We start from the raw sequence: 26,284 nt of genomic DNA, 5'->3' as shown, positions 1-26,284 counted from the left end.
TGGACAAATGGATAACAAGTCCAGGCATTGCTTTCTTAAGTTAAATTATTGCAAGTAGTTCCACTGTGTAACACATGAGAGAGACATGCATAAATAATATTAAAATAGGTTATGACAGGATGCTATCCATTATTTCATAGCACTTCACATCACCATGTGCATTAGTTCTTACTGCCCTACTCTACACTGCCCTAAATAACTACAGGGGGAAATGTGTTTTAATCATTTACTGATTACTAACATATAATTTATAAGTAACTATAAATTAAGAGCATCATTTTTACAATAAAAATGTGTTCCTTCGAGTACAGACACAATGAAATAAACAAATTCTACATACCTATATTTAACAAAATGTATAGTTTAAGGTTAAGAAAGCCTTATAAGAGTGAAAATGATGCCCACTAACAAAGTGCTGCTGTCCTAAAAAGAACTACACAAGACATTGTGGTGTGCAACAGTAGAGGTCAAGTTTTGTGTTCCTGCCATAGTTCACTCATCTCCAAACTACATCTTCATTAAAGTCAATGGTAAGAAGTTTCACATCACTTAAGGCACAGTTGATTGGCCCCTCTGATACATCCAAAACTATATTCAGTATAGAAATGTCTTCTCCTTTCTTTAGGAAGGTATGCACAGGAATAAAATCTATTATCAAAGTTCTAAACCTCAGGAATGTCAGAGAAAGATTATATATGCTTCAATTTTTGATACATCCACAATGGTTTTGGAGCATCTTTAATGACAGGCAAAGTGCAGAGCGTATCTGAGGAATGACAGGGACAGACTCACCTGTGATTTACCTACATGCTATAAATGAAAGTGGTATTTCTGCCACTACAGAAGCAAATCAGAAACCTTGTTAAGAGTTGCCCCATAGTCAGTCTGTACTCCTGGTATGGAATAAAGAATTGAGCCACTTGGCCAATTCTAACTTCACTTACCAGCTCACTGCACTAAGGCACAGTGTGTCACAGCTTCCTTCACTACAAGGCTTACCTGGACAGAAAAGGCAACACTCAGGCCTATCACCTAGCCTTGGTAATTCCACCACACAGAAAATGGAACTCTTGCCTTGTGGAACAGGATGCTGATGGAAAACAAATTTGAGTCTGGCAGACTTGTGATTTTTGAAAACACTTTTGTGTTTACTCTAGGAGTTTGGAAGAAGTTGTAGCCACCACCAAAATACCCTTGGCACTACTCTTATCAATTGCAGAACCAGGTATTAAATCCTCCCCACGTCCCTGCAAGCCACTTGTACTATGCACAGCCTGTCTGACAAGTGTGTGGAGCTGCCTTCTAAAACGAAGCTCGAAGTACTTCTTGTCCACTCATTTTGGCTACGTGAGCTTGGGGTGTTGGCTGAGAACTTTCTCATTCTATTGACCACACAAAGCCTTTCCAGGGAAAAGACTGTGCATATTATTAGCACCCATCTTCGGCAGGGAATTCCTGGGATGTTAGCAAAAAATGCTTTTTGGGGCCAAATATGAGTTTGTTTTTCACAGGAAAGTTTAATGCAATTTTTTCTTCCCTTTTCTTTATGCTCAAAATGAGAGAGCTGAGGGTGCTTAGCCTCGAGAAGACTCTGGGAGGACCTTAGAGCTGACTCCTAATACCTGAAGGGATCCTGCAGAAAGGCAGGGGAGGGACTTTTCATAAGGGTGTCTGTGATAAGACAAGAGGGAATGGTTTGAAACTGAGGCAGAGTAGGTTTAGACAGGATCTTAGGAAGAAGTTCTTCAGTCGGAGGATGGCGAGACACTGGAATAGCTTGCCCAGAGAGGCTGTGGATGCCTCCTCTGTGAGGATGCTCAAGGCCATGTTGGATGAGCAGCTGAATCTAGTTGAGAGGCATCTGTGCCCATAGCGGGGAGGCTGGAGCAGATGATCTCTAAGTTCCTTACCAACCTGAGCCATTCTATGATAGCATGACCTGCACCACATTTCACAGAAAGTCCTATTAAAACTGTCATTTCAGAAGAGAACCCTTTCATTTTTAATCTACTGCTACGTAGCTTAACTAATTAGCAATAATACTTCACATTTACAGGCTAGATAAAATGCTCAGATATAAACTATTCATCCCTAAAAATCATATCTCACTGGACATTGCTATGCCCAGTTTCTAGTTAGGGAAACTGAGGCAGAAAGCAAGATGATTTGTTGAGGGCTACCCAGTTGCACTTTGCTCTCCTTACAGGCTTTTATGTTTCTGCAGCCCCTGTTAGTGGTGTAAGCAGGGTCGGAAGCCAGATTAAAGACAAATACCTGCAGCTCATTTAACAGCGTAAAACAAATGCATGCCGTAGTACCAGATGGTATGCAGCTTTTTACATGCAAGTAAATCTTTAAGTATTCCTCCTCACACGCCCCATAGATCCCACAAACTATTTTCTACTGGTAGAAAGCTGCTGAAAACAATAAAGATCTTACAGATGAAAAGGAACCTGTTAAAAAGCATGAACAAGTTTCTCAAGTGAAGGGACTGTGCGGCTCAGGGGAAGGTTATTGAATTTCAGAAAGCTTTAAAGCTAAGGCACTTTTTGAATGCATTCCAGATTCCCTGTGAATGAAAACCATTACCATTGTATTTGTGCTGAGGTATGCGAGATGAATTTGGTGTCTCAATCCAGTGTCTTTGGAGCAGTCATTCGGATCACAAAGTCACTACGACACCCTGCAGTAACTGGCATTCTTATTGACAGAATCAACAGGATTTAATGGCCATGGAGACTGAACTACCTTCACTCACACTTCAGACATATTGATGAGGCAGAGGGGATGTTTGTCTGCCATTGACTATACTGCTGCAGCTTGAAGAAAAACAGAGGGATTTCAGTTTTCAAGGCTGTCAATCTGGCATTTTCCACCAGAAGGAAACACACTAAAAAGGGGAGAAGTCCAGTTCCAAACGGCACTAATAATGATGAATGACTTGGGGGATCATACTTAATATCATTCACATTTGTTTAAAATAAAAGGTGCATGCCAAGTTTTCAGTATCCTGATTCTCAGCACTTTATGCTGTGCTTGGAGAGAGAAGGAAAAGAGAGCACAAGCGTAGGCTGGAGCACTGTACTGAGATGATACCCAAGTGATAAACTCTGCATATAGCAAACCCTCCACCACAGGTACCCAAATGCTGCATATTTCTGTATTTCAAGCAGCTCAGGCACAACAAACATTTAACCAGAACACACCAGGAGTAAAAGTATTCCACAGCTCCAGTAAAATGAATCACTGTGGATGGGAAATGTGGGTTTTTTATGCTTTCCCACAAAGTTCCTAACTGTTGACATGTCCATCAGGAAGCTGAGTGAGGTTTGTTAGGGTACATCAGAGCAACTCAATTTCATAGGAAAAAAAAAATCAAATGGTAGCAAATATTCTGTGGAGAATAATAAAAAGGCATTTTATAGTAACAACTCCTGAGTGAAACTCAACCTTTGGATGCTCATATTCTATTGAGTAGGCATATGAAAGTGAGTGCTTTACTTTGAAAGGATAAGAACTTCAGCAGACTGTCTTAGTGTGCTAATAATTGAAATGGAAGAGCATTGTTTTGCTTTTCAGCAAGACAATACTTGAGATTTTTCTCTTGAAACAAAGAGGAGGTTAATCACTGGAAAAAAGACTCTCTTAAAAACTTGCAAGAAAAATTCCACCAGCCTAGCTAAGGAGTTGAGATGCATGTCAGGAATTTCTCAGCAAGTTATGAGATGGAAGGGGAAAGAACTACCAACCACTTCATTTACTTCACAGCTCCCTGGGACAGGCAGTCACAACATATTTTCCTTTGTAGTATTGATACAACCATTGCAAACAACCCTGCAGAAGTTTTCTAAGGGCTTTTTTATCTCCTGCCCTTACTGGCTTACTTAGAAAACAACATACCAGCAATATCAAAGGAGGACATTTTTCAAGATCAATACTACAACCCTATTTTTCAGGCCCAGGAAGTTTATCTCATCTGTACAAGCTTCAAGTAGGCTGTACAATTCTGTATGCTTAACTGAATGAATTGCTGAACCTTTTGGTGTGTTCCCCACATTTCAAAGTCTCCCTTCAGTCACCCACTCCATCTCTAGACTCACAACACTGCAGATAACTTTGCATGTCACCTGTACCTGATGAATCCACAGCCTGAAGTAAGAAGACATGTGGTTTCTATCACAACTAATGTGGATCCCAGCAGTCAATCAATGTGTTACATATCTGTAGAGATACGTGGCTAGTTTGTCAGTGAGATGACCTTTCTGTCACCCACTCATCGAGCTGCTGAATTTATCAGCCTGAAGGCTACAAACTGGAGACTGCAACAGCTCTTTCATTGCACGAAGGTAGTCTAAGAGAAGCAGCTGCCTTTCACAAGCTACGTGACAGAGCACCGCTGGAACAGCAGCACAGGCGAACACATTTGCTTACCGCTCCCATCTTCGCAGTGCTCAGCCTTTTTTTCTGTATCACTTTACCTTGAGTTTACTTTTTCCATTTTTGAAAATTATTTTACCATTTGCAGACTTTTAAATTATTTCCTTCAGACACTAACTGTAAACTATCTGTAGGAAATGAATTCCTACCAATTATTTAACTTAGAATTACCTATAAACCAGAGTCTTCTAAAATGGATCACATTTTAGTCCAAGAGTTGACACAATTACAAAATCTACTCTCTTTTTGGCCTTGAGAACGTTTCAAAATAACCAGCATAATTTCTGAATAAGAGACTTACATTTTGCTCTTGTTGAGCAGGAATTATTATTATACTTGTGTGAGGCACAGGATTAAATTCCACAGAGTTTTCATGGTGCTCTAAAGGACAAAAAGACATTAGTAGAAATCGATGGATACTACAGTGCCAATGATGCACTTTTTAAAAGGTCATTCTTGGGCAGCAAGTGATCCTTATTGGTACAAGAATTCCAGCTTTGTATTTTTACTTCCTTGCCTCCCTCTTTCAGCTCATGGATGTGGTGAGTTAAGCATACAATCTGGCAGAACACCATCCTAATGTAGCCATTCTTTTTTATATGGAGTCAACAGAATACACACATCCCAATGAAAGAAGAGCTAACTGATATTAGAAGTTCCTCAGAGACTTTGAGACTGCAGATCAAGAACTAGGACCTTCACTATATTACTTGATTTGCCACAGTTAGTATTGGATTTGTGAGAAAAATCCAATGCAAAGTATGTGATGCAAGCAAACATAACCCAAGGAATGAAAGAATGACCCTCTACTGGTGCATTACTATCATGATCATTGCTTCAGATGTTTTCATTCACAGGCCAACCTTCACCTTAAAACCAAATCAATCTCCTGAGTACTTAAAGGAACTTCATTAGTCCACTGTCTGCAGTATCATCCAACCCAATAATCGTTACCTCTTCCATATATAAAAAAATGAAAACTTACTTACAGAACCTGGTTTAAGCTTCCACTCATCCCACATGCTTCGAAGCCAACAAAGGATTGTTGTGCCCAGGATTTTCACACAGCCCAAGGAGCAACTGCTTCTTTTTCCCTGTGTACAATTTTACATACCACGTATCTGTATACACAAAAAACATACATACCGAGCACATGAGTAAAGCTCAGTGGCATGCTGCAAGTTGTAGGTTCCTCATTTATAGAACAATGAAGGATAACAGATGAGAAATAAAATCTTACAGTTTGCACAGTGACACTACTGTGTACAAGGTTACACTTTTTAAGTTTTCTGAAATCAAACATTTCTGTTCTACCAGCTGAGAATTTGAGTGATGTCAATCAGGGACAAACTTGAAGACTAACATGGTTCAGTAACATTTGGCTTGCTGAACACAGGGACACCACCACTACAGGATTCCACAGCTCCTGCTTGACCACTACCTCTCAATGTTCTCAAATCAGAAGTCAGCCTAGCAGAAGGTCTAAATCAACACAACAAAACTGCCCTGAAATAATACATAACACCTGAGATCTAACACTGGATCCAGACTGAATTTAACCACTGGCAGCACTTAGTGATGGCAGCATCATGCAAAGCCAAGCTCAGCACTATTTTGCAAGACTCTGTCTGCTGCCCTGGTGTTAATCACACATCTTAGCAAATACAACCATTTTTGTTTACCTGTTTTGATGCAATAAAGAACTGAAAATTGCAATTTTGGGCAAGAGAAAAAAAGTAAACTGAAACCCTTTAATTTACATACATTGGAAAATAATCTGAATTAAACAGACATGGGATTTCTTTATCACTACTAACATTATACATGTCTGAAAACTTTATGCTTGAAATGGTTTATCATAAATAGACATTTCTGAAGGTCCCCCAAGGCAGACAAGTGCATGTCTGGAGAATTAGACACAGCTTTGTTTGAAAGCATCCTAAATTTCTTTAATTTCAATGAGAGAAGAATTGTCAAGGAACATGTAACATCAATTTTGCACTAATCATCTGTGATGGGAGTCTGTCAGCAATATCCATTCTTAATTCAATGGAAATGGATTTTATTTTCCTCTCTTGAAAACAGAATATCCATTTCAATGTGAATGTTTACGGAGATTATAAAGCAACTAACAAAGAAAACAGGTAGACTGTTTAACCACAGGCAATCACACAGCCTTGCAAAATCATTTTGCTAAATGTCTCTGTAGACAGTTGTCTCCAATATGAACAGAAATTACAGTCACTAAGGTTAGAAGCTGTGAGAGTTCTTCACCTACAAGTCCATCTCCTCTGACCTGCTCCTTCGCTTTTTCTGGCAGAGTGCAAGTGCTACATTTTAAGCCCCTGTTTAATTAATTACCATTGCAAAGAAACTGATTTAAAGTTTTTAAGCTGTTTACACAGATATCTGAAGGAAGGTCCCAGTGAAACCTCTGCTTTCACATCGGTATATAATGGAGTAGTTGTACTGACATCAGTGAAGATAGTCTAGAAATTCATCATTGTAACATAGGTCAGACGGTGGTCCCTGAGCTCTGTAAGATGTTGACCTATTCAGGGAAAAGTCAGTTTGCTGCAGAAGTTTGTAAGCAGAAAACAGTCTAACACATACTGATGCTCAGCACTTTTGATCCAACACAGAATAGTTTGCACACAGAAGAGCAAACAAAAGTACAGGTATCTTGAAGTAGGTGAAAGCTCATCTTGTATTGTGTGAGATTTTGCAACCTCAGACACTTAATTAAAAGAATTTAATTTAGCCCCTTCTCTTGAACATTTTTTTTATCAGTCTTTTGAAGCAAAAATTTCCACTCTCTACCGTGCATATATTCTTACATACTTATCTCACTCAGTGGCTTACAGACTTTCAGTGAATTTTGCAAGCAAGAAAATGAATAGGTTCTTGATATGTGGGCTTTGATTCTAAAAGAACCCACAACACCCAAACAGAAAGGACCTAAGATAACAAACAGGCAAAACAACAATGCTTATTAACTTCTCTACACAAAACTCTATCCAGGAAGAATTAGCCAAGATCCTGAACCTTGTTCTTCTCACTCCTTCATCAATTTCATATGCAAAGTTAGTTGCTGAGATTCCTTCTGCCTCAGATAAACCATTGTAAAATTTGGATATTTATTCCCCATTTTCATGAAGCTGAAATGAACAAGCTGACAGCACAGCTCACGCTATATTGATTCAATGCCAGTGCTAGTTACTGGAGAAGCTGATTCTCACTGAGTGTATGACCTACTGATATCCCAAGGCAGTTTTTGTTTCAAATATCTCCAAACACACTGAATTATTTAGAGCACAAAAACGTTACAAATGCTTGGTACATCTGCAATATCCATGCCTCTGTATATAGATATAAATATGTATCAACACCTTGGTAAATATACATGTGCACTGGAATTTGGCTGAATGCACCACCACCACCACATTGTTTTAATAAATGAAAGCTGGAAAGAACTACCTCAGAATGCAGAAATATTTAGGTATTTAGCAATTGTAATTTTTAAGATATGTAAGCAAATCGTAAATTTATGCTGTGCCAGCTCCATTTCCTTTCACACAACAGGAATTAGAACTCAGAAACTTGTCACAGAACATGACTGCTAAAATATGCAGTAACCAGATCATAGAATCAACCAGGTTGGAAGAGACCTCCAAGATCAGCCAGTCCAACCTAGCACCTAGCCCTAGCCATTCAACTAGACCATGGCACTAAGTGCCCCATCCAGGCTTCTCTTGAACACCTCCAAGGATGGCGACTCCACCACCGCCCTGGGCAGCCCATTCCGATACAAATCACTCTCCCTGTCAAGAACTTCCTTCTAATATCCAGCCCATACCTCCCCTGACACAGCTTCAGACTGTGTCCCCTTGTTCTATTGCTGGTTGCCTGGAAGAAGAGACCGACCCCCACCTGGGTACAGCCTCCCTTCAGGTAGTTCTAGACAGCAATGAGGTCACCTCTGAGCCTCCTCCAGGCTAAAAATCCCCATCTCCCTCAGCCTCTCTTCATATGTTCTTTAGTCTCAGAAAACATTCCTTGCACATTCACTGGGCCAAATAATTTCAAATGTAATGTGATTAACTGCAATGGAGTTACACTAGTGCCAGATTTGGTCACTGTTAGTCTACTACCCTAAGGTTGCAATTTACTGACCCTTTCAATGCCACCAAGCATTGTTTTCAGAGGACTATGCTATGGCATGGAGATAAGGGGTCTCATTCTGTTCTGTAAAGTACAAAGCCTTAGATATTCAAATAAAGCTTTAAAAGCATTGACCATCACATGGTTTTACAAACATTTTCCATCTGTCCCATGGATATTGGCATGTATGTGTTCCAACATTAAGAAATGATAAGAGACTTAAGAAGTGATGTACTGTGAGAAGATATCTTCTTAAATTCTTTATTCATTCAGGTGTGAAACAGTATAATATCTTAAAAGGACACGTTTGGTAGCATGAAAGACAAGTGCAGTGAGGCTTGAGTTTGCTAAATTCATTGCATTCTTCAACCTTAGAGCTGCAAATAGATTATTTTTTAACCTATCAAGAGGATGGCAGGTATTCTGCAAGCAGCTGGCATTGTGAAGCAGTTTACATTGTCTCTATTTGTTAGCTGCTTTAGTGATTGATAAACTGTATGGGTTAAGTTTCTTCCAGCTTTTTACTTTTCATATTTCACTCGGTACTTTCTAGGCTAATAGGCTGCATTTCCAAGTCTGACACAGACAATGTATCCCCTGCTCAAAATGGATTTGAAGGCAAAGCTTTAAGAAAGCTGGAAGCTTGACTTTGGAAGCACAGTTTGCAGGGTAGGTTAAAATGTTTCTGTGGTAAAAGACAGACATGGCTTTCACTCTGTGAACTGCAGACCTGCCAAACCACTCTGAAATTATTTGCTTAGTCTCTGGGAAATTACTGCAGTTATCTAACGACAAAGTAACTTTGGCCTGTCTCTTCTGTTGTCCTGATCTCTAGGAACAAGGAGGGCTAGAAACACTATTCAGCCTCACAGGTTTTATTAATTACACTTATGAGATTAATTTCATTTACTTGGACACAGTCTCAAGTTGTGCCAGGGGAAGTATAGACTGGATGTTAGGAGGAAGTTCTTCCCAAAGAGAGTGATTGGCATTGGAATGGGCTGCCCAGGGAGGTGGTGGAGTCACTGTCCCTGGAGGTGTTCAAGCAAAGCCTGGCTGTGGCACTTAGTGCCATGGTCTGGTTGACTGGCTAGGGCTGGGTGCTAGGTTGGACTGGCTGATCTTGGAGGTCTCTTCCAACCTGGTTGATTCTATGAAATCTCTATAAACTTGGTTAACATTTCAATCCGGCAAAACCTTACTATTAAGAAGTTACGGAAATTTGTTGAAGGCTTAAAGTTTGTCTGCATTTTTAATTGATGTGTATCACTCATCTTCCTTTGAAACATGCACTTGGTACACAGACAGATGGATGCGCTGAAGCATGACATTAATCAAAGAGAAATCCAAAACCACGCTGCAGCATACGGGCATCTCAGGCCAGCCACATACCTGAGTGTGCATTTCCAATCTGGGCAGAGAGTTAGGAATCCCCCTGGTTTTGCACAGAAAACTGCACACATTTTCATGCAGATAGAGCAGTTTGCGTGATATTTATCATCAAGGAAGCATCCTTCATCTAGCCTACTAATGTGGCTTGTCTGATGCTGCAGCTTCTGGTGCCCAAAAGGCTGTTGCCTCCATATGCTCACTTGTAACTGCCACGACAAAATCTCTGCTATGGAGACAGAAAGGGAGCTCAACCTCAGGCTTCACACATGAAGAGGAACAAAGCTGTCACTGTGTAAAGGATGTAAATCCTGGTTCAGAAGGTCACTGTTCAAACTTCAATTGCCAAACAAACTTTCACTTTAACTACAATGGCAGTTCTTAAAATGCAAATAACACATGAATATATGACAAACTCAAACTGTCACACATCACCTCCATCCCATGGCAAGGGCCTGCATCTCCATTTTGGTACTAGATGGGTACCCAGAAGCTTACCACAGAAAGAGAAATTCTTTCTTATTGTTCACCCCATGGAGACAGAACAACAATGATGGGCCTGGTAGTGTCAGACTGAAAGGTTCTCTTAAGTTCCCTCACACAATGTACTTTTAGGACTGTTTTCAAGTTCTTTTGAGACAAAAGTATCCTTAAAGTTTCATGTGCGAGCGTGCTGTTTGTGTTTCAGTCTGCTATTATACATGACCAAGGATTTTAAAATGTGCATTTTTCTGACAGTATGAAATGTGACAGATTTCAGCACTCACATCTCACAGTCTAGCTTCAAGCTTTTCTCACACTCGGTTTGTATCTTATGTCTTAGTGGATAACAAAAAAGAGCTTATATACAAGGTATGAATTTTATGCAGATTCTTTTTATGGTGAACCTAATATTTAAAAATCAAAATTCCATATAAACAGTGTTTGCTGACCAGTCCAATCAATGTCCAAACAACAAATAAATCAATAAATAACAGCCAGTAAAAATATAAGACAAATTAATATAAAGAGCATTACGAATCCTTTGAAGCACAACAAAAGGAGTCACGGTTAAAATTTTAACAAGTTAGAGTCATTAGCTAAACAAATTCTGACAGCCTAGCTCTGCACTTCCAGTCACACATGCTCAGAACAAAGGCTTGAAATGTGAGGCAACTTTAATAGGTCCCTCTGCATATGACTAATTTTTCCTCAAACAGTCATTTTTTATTTCACATTTTACTCTGGATCCCGAAATGCCACATTTTATTAATCTGTGTCACTCATATGGGTTGTTAAAAGAACAGACTAGCACTAAAGGAAGTGTATCTCTTCATTACCATGCATACGTGGGATGACAAAGGAATGTGTTAAAACTTGGAAGAGTAACAATTATTAAAAGTAGAACGAGCAAGAACAGAATATAACCTGCTTTCCTCTAAACTGCATTCCAAACTGCATACAGACAGGCAAATGGCAATAGGTAGGATGTGTCCAGAAAAGTCCTGGTTTGCATTTGCAGCCTGGGTAAACACTGATGTTTTTCACAGCTGTCCATCTCCCTGAAGAACCAAAGATTACAAAACTGGGCATTTGCCTTTACTCGCCCTGGATGTTCCTCCCTGCTTGTGTAATACAGTGCCACAGAATCATAGAATCAACCAGGTTGGAAGAGACCTCCAAGATCAGCCAGTCCAGCCTAGCACCCAGCCCTAGCCAGTCAACTAGACCATGGCACTAAGTGCCTCAGCCAGGCTTTGCTTGAACACTTCCAGGGACAGTGACTCCACCACCTCCCTGGGGAGCCCATTCCAATGCCAATCACTCTCTCTGCCAACAACTTCCTCCTAACATCCAGCCTATAATTCCCCTGGCACAACTTGAGACTGTGTCCCCTTGTTCTATAGCTGGTTGCCTGGGAGAAGAGCCCAACCCCTCCTGGCTACAATGTCCCTCCAGGTAGTTGTAGACAGCAATGAGACCACCCCTGAGCCTCCTCTTCTCTAGGCTAAACACCCCCAGCTCCCTCAGCCTCTCCTCATAGGGTTTGTGTTCCAGGCCCCTCACAGAAATGCAGAATGTATCAGATTGGAAGAGACTTTCAAAGTCCAACTTTCAACCCAGCACTGAAGGGGCAACTCTAAACCATGTCCCTCAGCGCCAGGGCCACATGCAGCCTAAACACCCTCAGGGCTGCCCTGGGCAGGCCATTCCAATGTTAGAGAATCCTTTCACAGTGAAGAAGTATTTCCTAATATCCAGCCTAAACCTTTCCTGGCAAAGCTTGAAGCCATCTCTCTAGTCCTGTTGCTTGTCATCAAGAAGAAGAGGCTGGCCCCCTCCTCGCTCCAAAGTCCCTTCAGGTAGCTGTAGAGAGTGATGAGGTCTGTTCAAAACATTTTCATGTATTCAGCAGAATTAGGCAAAAGCAGAAACAATGTATTTTGAATAAAGTGCCCCTCCATTTGGATAACACTAACTGAAGTAACCTGTGAGACTCAAAATGCCAGTGCAGCATTCAGTATAAGTGCATCAGTTATTAATGAAAGTATAGCACAGACTTGGGACAGGAAGGAAATTGAACATGATGTGATGGCTTATCTGGACACAGAGATCTGTTCTGAAGTTCATACATGTACAATAAAGTCATGGTAATTGTGCATTTAATGGCACATCCTTTCTCTTACTAGCAGAATGTAAGTTTTGTCTCTTAACAGGTAAGGATGGGAACTGAAAAAGAAGCACTAGAAAAATTATAGAAATATGAAAAACAAAAGACACAAAATCTTAAGATGAATTTGTCTAGAAGATAGCATTTCCAATAGTGAAACATTTGCCTGAGGAACAAGTAGTACAAACTCACTTACACAGACTATCCCAAGGAGGAAATAAAACCAAACAAACTACTGAAGTAATTATCCCAGCTGTTTACCAGCCTGCTCCAATAAAACCAAAATATTATCACAAAAATAAAATAGCCACACTGTACTGGCAGAACCCAGGGGGAGCAGGGAGCGAGTATCTAAGGTAGCAGAATGATAGTTAACTGTTTCCATCCACTAGATCAGAGTTATTTACCTATTTGATTGCACAAAGAAGCTTGTCGGGTAATGATCTCAGCTAACAACCCACATTTACCTGCAGCTTTCCTGTCTCTGCTTTGCAGAATTACCTGTTCCTAATTCCCAGCCTGACTTGCTGAACTTTGAGGACCAGTTTAGGTGTGAAGAGTAGATGGATTGGATAAGACAGAAATCCTCTTCCTGTCACACAGTGCAAAGTTGCAGTTAAGCACTAAAAATGCAACTGGTGACTTTCCTTTTAATTGATTTAAATTAGAAAGCTCTCCAACTTTCAGGTGGTTTCCTAATGAAGTGCTGCATGAATGATGGTGCTGAATGTAGATATTGGAAAGCTGAACATTTCAAAAGAGTAATGCAGCAGAAAATGATATCATTTTGAGATATTAAAATAGTGATGGGCTGAAAAATGAGGTCAAAGAAATGATTGTATCAAAACAAATCAGGCCCACCTTGTGCTGTATCACATAGAACGGTGTAAAGTTAGTGCCTAACATGCAACCATAACTCTTACTAGGAACTATTCACACATTCATCTTGATAATTACAGTATATAGACCTGCAAAGCAAAGATTTTGCTAAACATTACAACACAGTGTCTAACTTTAAATGCTATTTGACTCTATTATATTTGCTCCTCAGCCTATGTGTTTGGGGATCTGCCTAAGGAAAAAAAAATACAACAGATGGATATAGACAGAGAGAGAGATCTCAAAAAAAATAAGCAGACATTTGTCCTGGTGTCACTAATCAGGGTTAAAAAACTAGGCTTAACAGATGCAAACATCATTTTTATAGCAGAAATGTTTTGCTGGTCATCAGCACACAAAAGAGTAAGTGCTATATAAATTAGCAGTGCAGTATATTAGGATTCAGAAACCTGTTCTCACCTTCCTCTGAAGAAGACAGAGGGAAAAAAAAAGGAGACTCTTAAGTCAATCAATCATATGATTTTTTTTTCTGCCAAAATAATCGAATTGCAGAAGTTGCTACAAAGTTTATCCAGGTAGGTTTATTGGGTAGAGAAAGAGAGGAGAATTTGAAGTTAAATGGAAGGTTACATGAAACAGGTAAAATCACCATTCTTAGCCCTGGCTGCTGATGTGCAGAGCAGCCTGGCTGTTATTCAGCTACATCTGCATTCCTGTCACACCCTGCAGCCCCCCAGTGTTTATCTGCAAGAGGTTCTGATCAGTGACATACTGTTTCAAAGCTCCTTGTAAGCAGTCTTCTGAGGAATGCTGTGTTTCCTCCCCAGAGGCAAAGGGCTAAATAGATAGGAATTAAAAAGTAGTCTTTCCTACTTCTCTTTGGTTCTCCAGAGGGCAAGCAAGACTTCCAAGAGAGGAGGAGCAATGCAAAGCATTAGACACTCCTAAATGAATATAGTGAGTGGATGATAAAAACAAAGAAAAGTGGCCTGAAATTTTGAAATGCTTTTACTGACAAACTTTTCACTAATCAAACAGTGCAATTATACTTAAGTGCCCCTTAGTAATGGTCCATTACCCCATCAGTCTGGGCTGGGAAGAATAATTTCTGGCAAAAAGAATGAAATCTGGCAAACAATACACTCCTGCAATTGTTAGTCAAACATAGAAGCCATGAGAAATGAGATACTATTACAAATAAAAAAGGCCATTGGGTCTACCAACTGCAAATATGACTTCTGAACTAGAATGTGAAATGAACCATTATTTCAGGCTGTATATAGATCTGGCAGACATTTCGTCCTTGCCCACGTTATGTTTATTCCTTTGGCAGGCCTGAGGATGGAAGAATAACTTTTGAAGCAGACTGTGCTGCTTGCATAGCAATCTCCCATTTACTACAGAGTATAGATTTCTTTTAAATGACATTTTCTGTAAAAAGTTAGATTTTAAACTAGAATTCAGTTTTCCTGCCCTCACCTTCGAGGCTCTACATAACTCTGCTCCTCCCTTCCCATTTGATTCAGTCTTCTCTCATCACCCTTCACCTATATCACTCCAAAGGCAATTTAACATAATCAAGTGTCCACCTCTCCAACAGCCACTTCCACACTCACCTTCCCTTTCTTCAAAAGAATAAATTTCCTGAGCTAGTTTACTGCTACTGTTGCCCCCTCCACATTCCAATTGAAGCTTCAGTATTTCACATTCACTCTTCAGAGTCTCCATTCAATTTGTCTGGAATCCTCCATTTCATCTATTTATCTAATTTCTTTTAAATTTCATTAAACTAGGTATTGTTTCCACTCCTGACAGTCAGGTTGCTTTGATCACAGTAAAATTTCCTCAGGGAAGCAATCCCTGTTTTCACTTAATATATCTTACCTTTAAAAACAAGAAGACAGATTGGGGCTTAAGGTAAATGATAGAGTTGCTCGTATGTTATGAAAGCTAGTTTACTTAATACTAACAGTGAAGGGATGTTGACAATTTAGGCAACAATTTGTAAGAGTGAGAGTGGAATGAAATTACTGTGATTTATTCCAGGACTGTTCTCTGTCTGTATTTCTGGAACTTAGAGGTAAGAAGTCTACACCAAAGAAAAGAAAAATGCAACCATTTCCAGGACTCAAATGTTGTTTGCAAATCCACTGTAATCTGGAGCTAATAGTGTACTAATCTGAGTGAAAGGGAGTCCCACAGATGTTGCTAAATGTATGTCAGAGTTAACTTCACTACCTGGGGCTCAGAAAGTAACCTCTATATGTAATAGCATCATCACCATGGAGTACCTGAAACATCCCCAGTTGGACTTTAAAGAGCTCCAGAGTACAGATTCTAGATGTTTAAATCAAAACCTAATATTTACCCCTTTACTCCAAATGAACCACTGCTCCTCCAGTTTGATGACAAATCTTCTCAAGCTGTTGCACCAAATAGCTGACAGTAATTACATTTACACCATTTTTTAAATCTCATTTTCTGACTGTAGGCATCTGTGTGCCATGCAGCTTCATGAGGAAAGCAGGAAAAAACCCTCTGCAACCTCTTTGACAAAGAATAGCATTGCAAACACACTGCACTAACGTGATGTGTCAGGATATCAAAGCCTCCCTGAGGAGTTCAGCAAAGTTATCTGAAGAAATCCAAAGGAGTGGTTATGAGTCCTTTTCAAGACTGCTAGATCCTTCTTTGAAAGGAGGCTCAATAAAGAGTCAGTTGCTTATCCTGAACGACCTTCCTGATAAGGTGAAAAAGAAGACTGAGGAATGAAAGATGCTGATGTTATGAATTCCATCCAACCTGTGATAATATTTCCATGTGCATTTAAATATACAGCAGTTTGTTAAAATACTTGTTAAGATTTCATATCTACACTCATCACCCAGGCACGTGTCAGTGAAATGTAAATCAAGAGTACTCTGATACCTGCCTATGGCAGGGAGTTGGAACTGGATGATCCTTGAGGTCCCTTCCAACCTAAACCATTCTATGATTCTATCAAGATTTCTCTACCAAGATAAATCTTAATGTCTATAAATTTGTGCAATTATGTGGAGTTCCTGAATCACTCCTAATCTGAGTATCTCTGAGATACAGATGACCTATTCAGAAGCTGATTCTGTCTTATGTTATGTAGCACCTGAACTGGTTTTGCTTAACTGGTATTAATTAGCCCAGCATGAAGATGCACCTCAAACATTTTCATTTGTACACTTGTACTTCTCTGATGCTTTCTACTCAAAACTTGTAACTTAATGACTACTACACATCAACAGCTGTGTGCTGGGAATCCTGGCTACCTGCTGAATGGCAATAACTTTGTTCCACTGGGCATTTACTATACAAGAACATTAAAAGTCTACTGATTGTAGCCAAAACATGTCCCTCAGCATTCATCATAACCTCCCTTCTGAAAACATTTTCTTCTCAGAAAGTCCTCCTCGCTGCCAAAATTTACTAGTTTACAAGTTCAACATTAATTCATATAATCATAGAATGGCTTAGGTTGAAAGGGACCTTGGAGATAGAATCACAGAATGGTTTAGGTTTGGAAGGGACCTTAAAGATCATCTAGCTCCAGTTCCCCTGCCATGAGCATGGACACCTCTCACTAGAACAGGTTGCTCAAGGCCTCATCTAACCTGGCCTTGAACACCTTCAGGGAGGGCACATCCACAACCTCCCTGGAAGCCTGTTTCAATGTCTCACCACCCTCACTGTCAAGATTTTTCTTCTAATCTTCAATCTCCAGTCTTCCAGCTCAAAGACATTGACCCTCATCTTGTCACTACAAGCCTGTGGCCATCTGAGTCCCTCCCCATCCCTCCTGTAACCTCTTCAGGTATTAGAAGGCTGCTCTAAAATCTCCTGGAGCTTTCTCTAGGCTGAACATCCCAACTCTCGCAGCCTATCCTCAAAAGAAGGGGGTAGTGGTGGTGGTGTGTCCCCCAGACCTCTGGGTGTCTGAAATGATGTACTCTAACTTTCCTACCAGGGGCAGAGACACCTCCCAACTAGACTCAGCTGCTCAAGTCCTCCTCCAACCTGCCCTTGAACAGCCCCAGGGAGGAGGCAGCTGCAATCTCCGTGGGCAAACTATTCCCACCCTCATATTGAGGAACTTCCTAAGATCCAATCTAAACTTAGTCTGTCTCAGCTTAAAACCATTCCCCTTATCCTATTGTTACACAGTCTTATGAAAAGTCCCTTTAGCCTTTCTGTAGGATTCCTTCAGATATTCCCTACAATGGTTACTCCTCAGCTGATATGAGACTATTTCCAAGAATCTTACTTTTAAGACATTAAAAGCCATTTGTCAAACTGTTTCAGATTGACCTGGAGCATCAATTTTCAAGGCAACTAATTTCAGGGATGGAGTCAATCCAAATTCACCCTGTAGAGAACTGAGAATGTAGATCTATAACGAGCCTAACTTCAGGAAGCAAAATATCATTAGCTCCACTCTGATGCAGCTGTTAGACCTTTTTCTGGAATTTCACAAGCATTCTTGAACCTTCTGTCCATGGCTGGAGAGAGCAAGACAGGCATAGATAGATTTTAACTTTATGAAGTCTGTCATCTTTTTTCATATGAGCTGAGAATCATAGAATCACAGAATCACCAAGGTTGGAAGAGACCTCCAAGATCAGCCAGTCCAACCTAGCACCCAGCCCTAGCCAGTCAAATAGACCATGGCACTAAGTGCCTCAGCCAGGCCTTTCTTGAACACTTCCAGGGACGGTGACTCCACCACCTCCCTGGGCAGCCCATTCCAATGCCAATCACTCTCTGTGGCAACAACTTCCTCCTAACATCCAGCCTATACCTCCCCTGGTACAACTTGAGACTGTGTCCCCTTGGCCTGTTTCTGGTTGCCTGGGAGAAGAGACTGACCCCCACCTGGCTACAACCTCCCTTCAGGTAGTTGTAGACAGCAATGAGGTCATCCCTGAGCCTCCTCTTCTCCAGGCTAAACACCCCCAGCTCCCTCAGCCTCTCCTCATAGGGTTTGTGTTCCAGGCCTCTCACCAGCTTTGTCACCCTTTTCTTCTACTCTCCAACGAGTAAAATCATCTTCCAACAAGCACAATACATAAAGCAAGCCTACTCACCTAGCAAGGACTGGAACAGTAGAAAAGATTCAGAAAAAGAAAATGCTTAAACAAAGGGAAAAAAAATCTTCTTTACACTTGACCAATTTCCAGTTGCTGATAGGAAAAAAAAATCCACCTCCTAGTACTTTAACTATTAAAGAATGTGTCAACTAAATATACAGCAAAAAGAGCTCATCAGTATATTTAGAAAGGGAAAGAGCTGCTGCCATCTCATTTAGCAGGCACAAGGGCACATCCTCAGCTTTTCATAATTAAGCGTCACTCAGTGAGACTGTGCACATCCCAGCTTGTTCTTCTGTGACAGCAGTAAACATGGTTTGATGAAAATTGCTAATTTAGAAATTAGGCACCAAAAATAGAATCTTAATCTGCCACTCCAGCAAGTATGACAACATAAGGGATAGATTAATCTGAACCTTCCTACAGCAGACAATCTGCTTGCCACAAGGGGTGTGCGACAGGCAGGTTATGGATGATGGTCTTAATGAACCACTACTTCACCACATAGTTCTAGCAATATCCTTCACATTATTCTGTTCCAGCTTACTTAAGAAAAAAATAACAGAAATTTCTGTTCCATCTGATGCATTTAAGCTGAATATTCTCTTTTAGTGCAAATCCCTTTGCTGGCTGTCCCATAAATCAGTGCTAGATACTTCAGGCACTGGAATGAGCTGCCCAGGGAGATGGTTGAATTGCCAAACCTGGATGTGTTTAATGATCATTTGGAAGTGATGCTTAGGGACGTGGTTTGAGGTGAATCTTGTAGAGCTGGGTTATAGGTTGGACTTGGTGATCCTGAGGGGCTTTTCCAAACTGGATGTTTCTGTGACTTCCATCATTGGCAACAGAAATGCAGCATTTTGTGGTTCTTTGTGCAGCCCTACCTCAGCAGCAGCAGAAAGAAAAAGAAACCCACAACATTGCTCTTCCATCCCCAAATATTTAATACTGAAAGAGTTCTATAATTTTGGATTTCTGTATTGCAATAATGTTGACCTACGGAGAGGACTGCACAAAGAAAAGCCTTTCTGCTCTATCAGAGCCTTATTGCAGTAATGCAATACAGGCAATTGGATTCAGAGAGTACCAAGATATCCTAAAGTATCTGCATTCTTCTACTGAAACATCTCCTTGTTTGAGGAGGTGATGCTGAATTTTAATGCTTATTCTGCAAAACCAGTAAACATACATTCCTTTTTGGCAAAACTAGGAATACTCTCCTATAGTAAGTAATCACTAAGAGATAAACTACATTAGAGCAGCCAGGCAGAAAGGAACCTGGGGGTACTGGCAGATAGTAGGCTGAACATGAGTCAGCAGTGTGCCCAGGTGGCCAGAAGAGCCATCCTGACCAGTATCAGGAACAGTGTGGCCAGTAGGACAAGGGAGGTTATTCTTCCCCTGTACTCAGCACTGTTTAGACAAGACCTTGAATACTGTGTCCAGTTCTGGGCCTCTCAATTCAAGAGAAATGTTGAGGTACTGGAACATCTCCAGAGAAAGGTTATGAAGCTGGTGAGGGGCCAGGAGCACAGCCCTGTGACAAGAGGCTGAGGGAGCTGGAGTTGTTTAACCTGGAAAAGAGAGGCTCAGGGGTGACCTCATTACTGTCTACAACTACCTGAAGGGAGGTTGCAGCCAGGTGGGGTTGGTCCCTTCTCCCAGGCAACCATAAACAGAACAAGGGGACACAGTCTCAAGTTGTACCAGGGGAGGTATAGGCTGGAGGTTAGGAGGAAGTTGTTACCAGAGAGAGTGATTGGCATTGGGATGGGCTGCCCAGGGAGGTGGTGGCGTCACCATCCCTGAAGGTCTTCAAGAAAAGCCTGGCTGAGGCACTTAGTGCCATGGTCTGGTTGATTGCCTAGGGCTGTGTGCTGGGTTGGATTGGCTGATCTTGGAGGTCTCTTCCAACCTGGTTGATTCTAAGATTCTAATTTGATTATTAATATTAATCTAATGAATGTTGGAAGTTCTGGTCAAGTAAGCTGATTCTTTGCTGTTACTAACAGTGTACAGAGTCCATATAATAAAAAAGTTTGCATGTGTGTGTATAACTATGTTATACATAAAAATGTTGTTTCTATATATAAAACATTTATCTGAAAGTGAAGGGTATTTTGGCATGATAATTGTATTATATTGCTTCCTTAGTTCCTGAGGAAGCATGAAGTCTTCTACCTCTCCTGGGTTTGAATATTTCTCCTCTTCTTCATCTGCAGGTTTGTATTGTTTCTGCTCTACAACATGAAAATCTTGCAGAAAAATCATTCTTTGTGCTACCTGAGAGTTAGAGAGTCCTGAGACACACAGCAAATTGACTCATCAGACACATTCATACAACACAAGTGACAATATCTCACTTCTGCACACCCTGAGCCACAAACCATGACTACTGCAGACATGTGAAACAGAGATGGAACTCATTCACTTTTAGCCCTCCAGCACAGCCACACAGCCATATACATGTTAGCACAGAGTTAATTGCCACACAGCACTCTACATAGTGTTTTTCTTCCAGTCTCTCTGCAAGTTTAGCCTAAATTCAATATGTTTCTACTGTAGGCTATGTTTACTGAAATAAAGCTACATTCAACTATGGGCAACCTGTCTTTGAACATATGCTGCAGGCAACAATCTAGCAGAGAAATGGGCAACAAGCTGTGAGACTAAACTTTTATCATCATCTCTATAAATCAAGATGAAAGCTATAGACTTCCTCCTGTGGACCTCATACAGCCTTGAGAGAAAAAAAAGTTAAAATATTTAGACTGAAAGGAGAAAATAACAAAACGAGAAAAAGAGCTCAAAATTAAAATGAGTTGAAGCATTTGTCCAGAATAAGTGCAGGTTCAGCTCCCCAAAATGCACACTTTTATTTAGGTTTTCAAAGCTATATTTGCCCTCCATGACTAATTAATAAGATTGATGATGGCTGTCCTATCCAGAAGCGTTCTTTCTTCAGTTCCATTCATGGAGCTAGCACACACGACAACTAAGAATGAATTGCCACTAAACCAACTGTATAGTGAGTTCTTAACAGCACAGCTTTAGCGCAGCAAGCGAGAGAGACCACTTGGTAATTCTCATCTGTCAGCTAATTAAGCAATTGATAGTGCATCATATAGGCAGGACCTGAAGTCCCTTACATATAGATTCCATTAAGCTCCAAAACACTTAAAACTGCTGTAGAGAACAGATTTTTGCACTGACATTTTTATAATAGCTATGAATGATATAAAATACTTAACACATGGTTAAAAAAGACACCACAATTTTAGTGTGGTCATCCTTATACTTTATAGTGGAAATATTGAGGCACAAAGATCTTTAGCAACTGACTAAAAGTCAGAATTAATCTGAACTGGAAGCCAGACCTGATGAAGTGTATCTGTACAAAACACTTCAACCCTAGCTTCCTACAGAGAATGAAAACTGAATTAACAGATCCTGCTCTTCAGCTGGCACCTGTCATTGTGCCATCGGTTGCCACCCCTGCAACAGGTGACAGAAAACATCATTCCCTTTGACTTAACTCAGTTTACAATCAAATAGATTAGCTTAACCCCCCAATAAAGAGGAACAGGAGTAATGAGGTTCTGCCTTGTTCTACTGACATTTTTGTATGGATAAGAATCACTTATGGAAATATGGCAATAGCCAGAGGCTGTTAACAACTTTCAGCATCTGCTTCCTCCGTTCATGCAAGTGAAACTGTACTGCAGGCTGTTCAATGGCAGGAACAGATCCCATCCTTTCACATTCATGCTGTTGTGTTACAAGCCCACAGAAGAATCACCTCAGTCACAGAAGTATTTAGTGCACTTTGCACTCAGATTTTGTGTCCAGGTCATGCTGGGTGGTAGCACAGCCTTCTGGAGCGTCAGTCACTCCTCCCATTTCTGTACTGTCAGCAGACCTGTTAAGGGTCTGCCCCTCTGTCCAGGTCACTGATGAAGATATTGAACAAGACTGGACCCAGTACTGATCCCTAGGGAACACCACTAACCACAGGCCTACAACTAGACTCTGCTGCACTGACCACAAGCTTCTGAGCTCTGCCCTTCAGTCAGTTCTCAACCCATCTCACTATCCAATCAGCTACACTTAAGCTTGGCTGTGAGGGCGATGTGGGAGACAGTGTTGAAGGCTTTGCAGACATCTCATTCCTGCCTTCCTACACTGGATCCATACTTGGCCATACAAGTCAGAGAGAAACGCAAAGATTTGGACAGACTTGGGTGTCTTCCTTTATTCTCCTTAGCAATTGTTAAACGCACCGATGCCCATATGTAGACACAATGGACTGTCCCTGGATACTCTCACTGATCTGCATAGATTTTTGGCCTCTTGTTTCAGCTGTATCTTACTGTGTTGGCATAACTTTTTTTCCTTATCAGAGGAATAAAAACCTTTGTGTAGAGCATGAAATGTAAAAGCTGAGTGTAAAGGTATGATCTAATTTAAAAAAAATCTCAGTTCCCCTAAAACTTATACTTAGGACAGAGATGTCCTCTAAAATGTACAGAGCAAAGCTCACCTCTAATACACTGTTCTTACCCTGCATACAAAAGTTCCATTGATCTCACTAGGTGACCAACTCAAAGTGAGAGCTGCTTATCAGAGCTGGGCTTTGATATGCAGAGAAATTTTGTCCTTCATACAGAACTCTGATCAAGACATAAATTTAGGCAAAAAGGAAACAGGGATATGTAGACAGCTACTGCATTTGTACAAGCACAGAGCCTAGCAAGATGGCTTGAAATGACCTTTACATGGCTGCATAGAGAAAACTGTGCAAAAGTGTAAAGCAAGGGAAAAAAATATTCCTTTGGTGCAAAAGACATATACCAAACTATGAAGTTCATTACAACAAGGAGTTGAAAGCGAAATTATTAAAACACTTTTGCCCTTATTTTTCATCTACTAGTCACACCCTCCTCTACTGCTTCTCCAGTACTCTACACAATCCAGCCTACTGTTTAATCCCTTGTCCTGGAAATAAGGAACTACAACACATCAGCAGTAGCCTTCATACTTCTCACTTGCAATGGCATCAACACAAGAAGCTGCAGTATCTTTCTGATTTACATTCCTGTTCACATGGCTCTGATAGAACATGCATTTCACAGACCTCCTATATATTTCTTTATTCCTTGACTTTGAGCTTTCAAAGATATTTATCATAACTGTTAGCTGAAGAGCTAAGTACAAAATATCTTAATATTAATCTCTCTGCCTTTTAGGAGCTTTGTGTAAGACTTTTCATGTCCTGATTTAAGACAGGAAATGACTGGTACCTGCCAGAACTATTGCTATTAGACAAAAGGGTCAAATTTTCCTTATTTCATTCCAAGATGCTTTTCAAATGACAATTAATATGCACAAATATCAGATCTTTTTGTACACAAATTTATGCACGATGCTATTTATGGTATGTCTTTTTTCCTAACCATGAATACCTCTAACATCAGATAAAAGAGATTTATCGTCATATTCCCATTTTATTTTCTAACTTTTGCTTAGTGGGAAAGCATAAAGGAGACAGGTGACCTCCTCTTTGAGGCATTTGGATCAGTGCTTACTAATTAGCTGAGATGAAGACTACTGAAGAAGCAATGCTCTTGTTTCTGCTTTTGTTAGCCTTAAAAAATGCACTCTATGCACTCTATGCATTTGGGGTTTCATTTTAAAATCTCTGTATTTGAACAAAATATTTAGCTGCCTGGCTAATTGTAATGTGTTGGGGCACATCTTACTAGTGAGGTCAAGCATACAGAGATTTGAGGTGACAGGCATTTATGAGAAAAAGGGTATCTAGAACCAGAATATTTAACACTAAAGCAAGTACTATCAGACACAGTTTCAAAGTTAACCTCTTCAAACAGTCAGATTCTAAATGTTGGAGATTCAGTGACAGGATGCTCTATTTGATAGTCTCTTTATTACTCCACATTGTGATGTTTCTGCTTCTGTTACATGGAGCCAAGAGCACTGCATTAATTTAACAGGTGCTGAGATCAAGTGTCTCAGAGAAGGACTTCTGTGAAAACTTAATGGGAAGTCAAAGGACCTCAAGACTTAGTGCAAGAGCGAGGTCACAAAGCTCTGGAGGAGCTTCTACTGTATCATAATAAACCTAATACCCTTGGCAAGTAGAGTCCTCTCCTATCTTTGCCAATTGACACTGGAGAAAAACACAAAACACCTCAACAAGAAGACAACAAACCTTAGCTCCTACTGGTGTCTCTCAGATAGAAAAATCCTATCTTCTCAAAACAAACTTAGTAAAGAAGGGATCTGGGTAGTCTTGATACAGTGCCTGTGCTGGCTCTGCTTCTGCTTAGGTCACTGTCACTGGGAGATGGAAATGCAAGACTGACACTCTTGTGGCAACACAATGGCTCCAGGTTACTTACAGTGGAGAAAATGACCAAATGGTGGCTACGGACTGAATGGGTGACAGTGTTTTGAGGACAGGGGGTGTGAACATGACAGCAGAAAGTGAAGATACATAGCAAAATCAGAAGTTGTTTATTTACCTTGAATCACCCAGGCTGAAGCAGCTCAAATCCTATAACAGGTTTGAAGATCTCTGATTTTCAAAGCAAATCTCAGTAAATCTCTTCTATGCCACCCTACAGACAAACAGCAAATCTCTGTTATAGCTTCACAGTAAAATGTAAATAGTAAATGACATAGTAAAATGTCATCAGGAATCATTTTTCTGAAGAGAAATATTTTTAGCCTGAAGTTTTAGAAAATATAAACTATAGCCCCTTGTGTTCCAAGGAATCAGATTTAACTTCAGGTAAGGCAAAGATAACATCTGCTATTAGATCCCAAGGAAAGATGATGCCTTTATTAGAAAGAAAGAAACACTGACTATGTAGGTCTAGAAATTGATAGGAATTTCATCACACAAATACAGTATATTATTTAAAATCAAATGTACAGCCAATAAGAATAATACTCTGTGCACAGCAAAAATGAACCCAATATAGCAAATAACAACAGCCCTTTTAATTACCACAAAGAGAAAAAGCTTACTTTTTAATAACAGAAAAATACATGTTAACAACACTCTCTAGGGGTAGGGAGAAAACACTTGTAACACAGAAAAGCCTCCCTTATTAGTAGCACGATCAAAAAAGTATAGGTATGAAACCTCTTGAGGAGTAGCTACATGACAAGAAGGCTACTAGCAAACAGGAGAGAATAGCAGGATAAACAATATCCACAACATAAGTGACAGTTTAAAGACAGCGAGCACTGTGGCTCTTCACAGGCAGCTTCTTGCAGCACAGAGTTCAGCAGAGAACATATTTTGCTGCTGAAAAGCAGACAAGTGCCTGCACTGTGGGTATACCTTGGGTTAATTCTTTGAGACTGCTGGTGTAGAGTAAGGATCAAAGTCACGGACACTACTATCATCCACCCTACTGGGTATCACACCAGCTTGTAGTTCTGCTTTTCCTTTTCTGCCCTGTATTTCAGACAAATAAAGCAATACACTTAAGCATGCAAGCAATTTTACTCACTCTGAGAAGACTGCTAAAAGATGCAAAAGAGCTCTCCAAGATACATTATTCCCCACAAGCTGCCAAATCACGAGCTGTGGAGAATAGTTTTGACTGCATTCTCTATTGCTTTTCATGCACAAATGGCTTCCCATGAAAACACACCA

The 26,284-nt window shown here is 40.4% G+C and overlaps 1 long non-coding RNA gene across 1 annotated transcript; it reads right to left on the bottom strand.

Annotated features, from left to right (window-relative positions):
• Window positions 1-5,428: 5,428 nt before the first annotated feature.
• On the bottom strand, window positions 5,429-26,051 carry LOC135184188 (uncharacterized). Its single transcript, XR_010305888.1, has 3 exons — window positions 25,967-26,051; window positions 25,140-25,235; window positions 5,429-5,558 (listed from the first exon to the last, which is right to left on the bottom strand). It is a non-coding gene; the product is annotated as an uncharacterized LOC135184188 (long non-coding RNA).
• Between the last annotated feature and the right edge of the window lie 233 nt (window positions 26,052-26,284).

This window comes from Pogoniulus pusillus, chromosome 20, assembly GCF_015220805.1.
Source record: "Pogoniulus pusillus isolate bPogPus1 chromosome 20, bPogPus1.pri, whole genome shotgun sequence".
In the NCBI taxonomy this organism is placed as follows: Eukaryota; Metazoa; Chordata; class Aves; order Piciformes; family Lybiidae; genus Pogoniulus; species Pogoniulus pusillus.
Note: the sequence above shows the minus strand (reverse complement) of the source record. Positions and strands in the feature narration are given on the sequence as shown.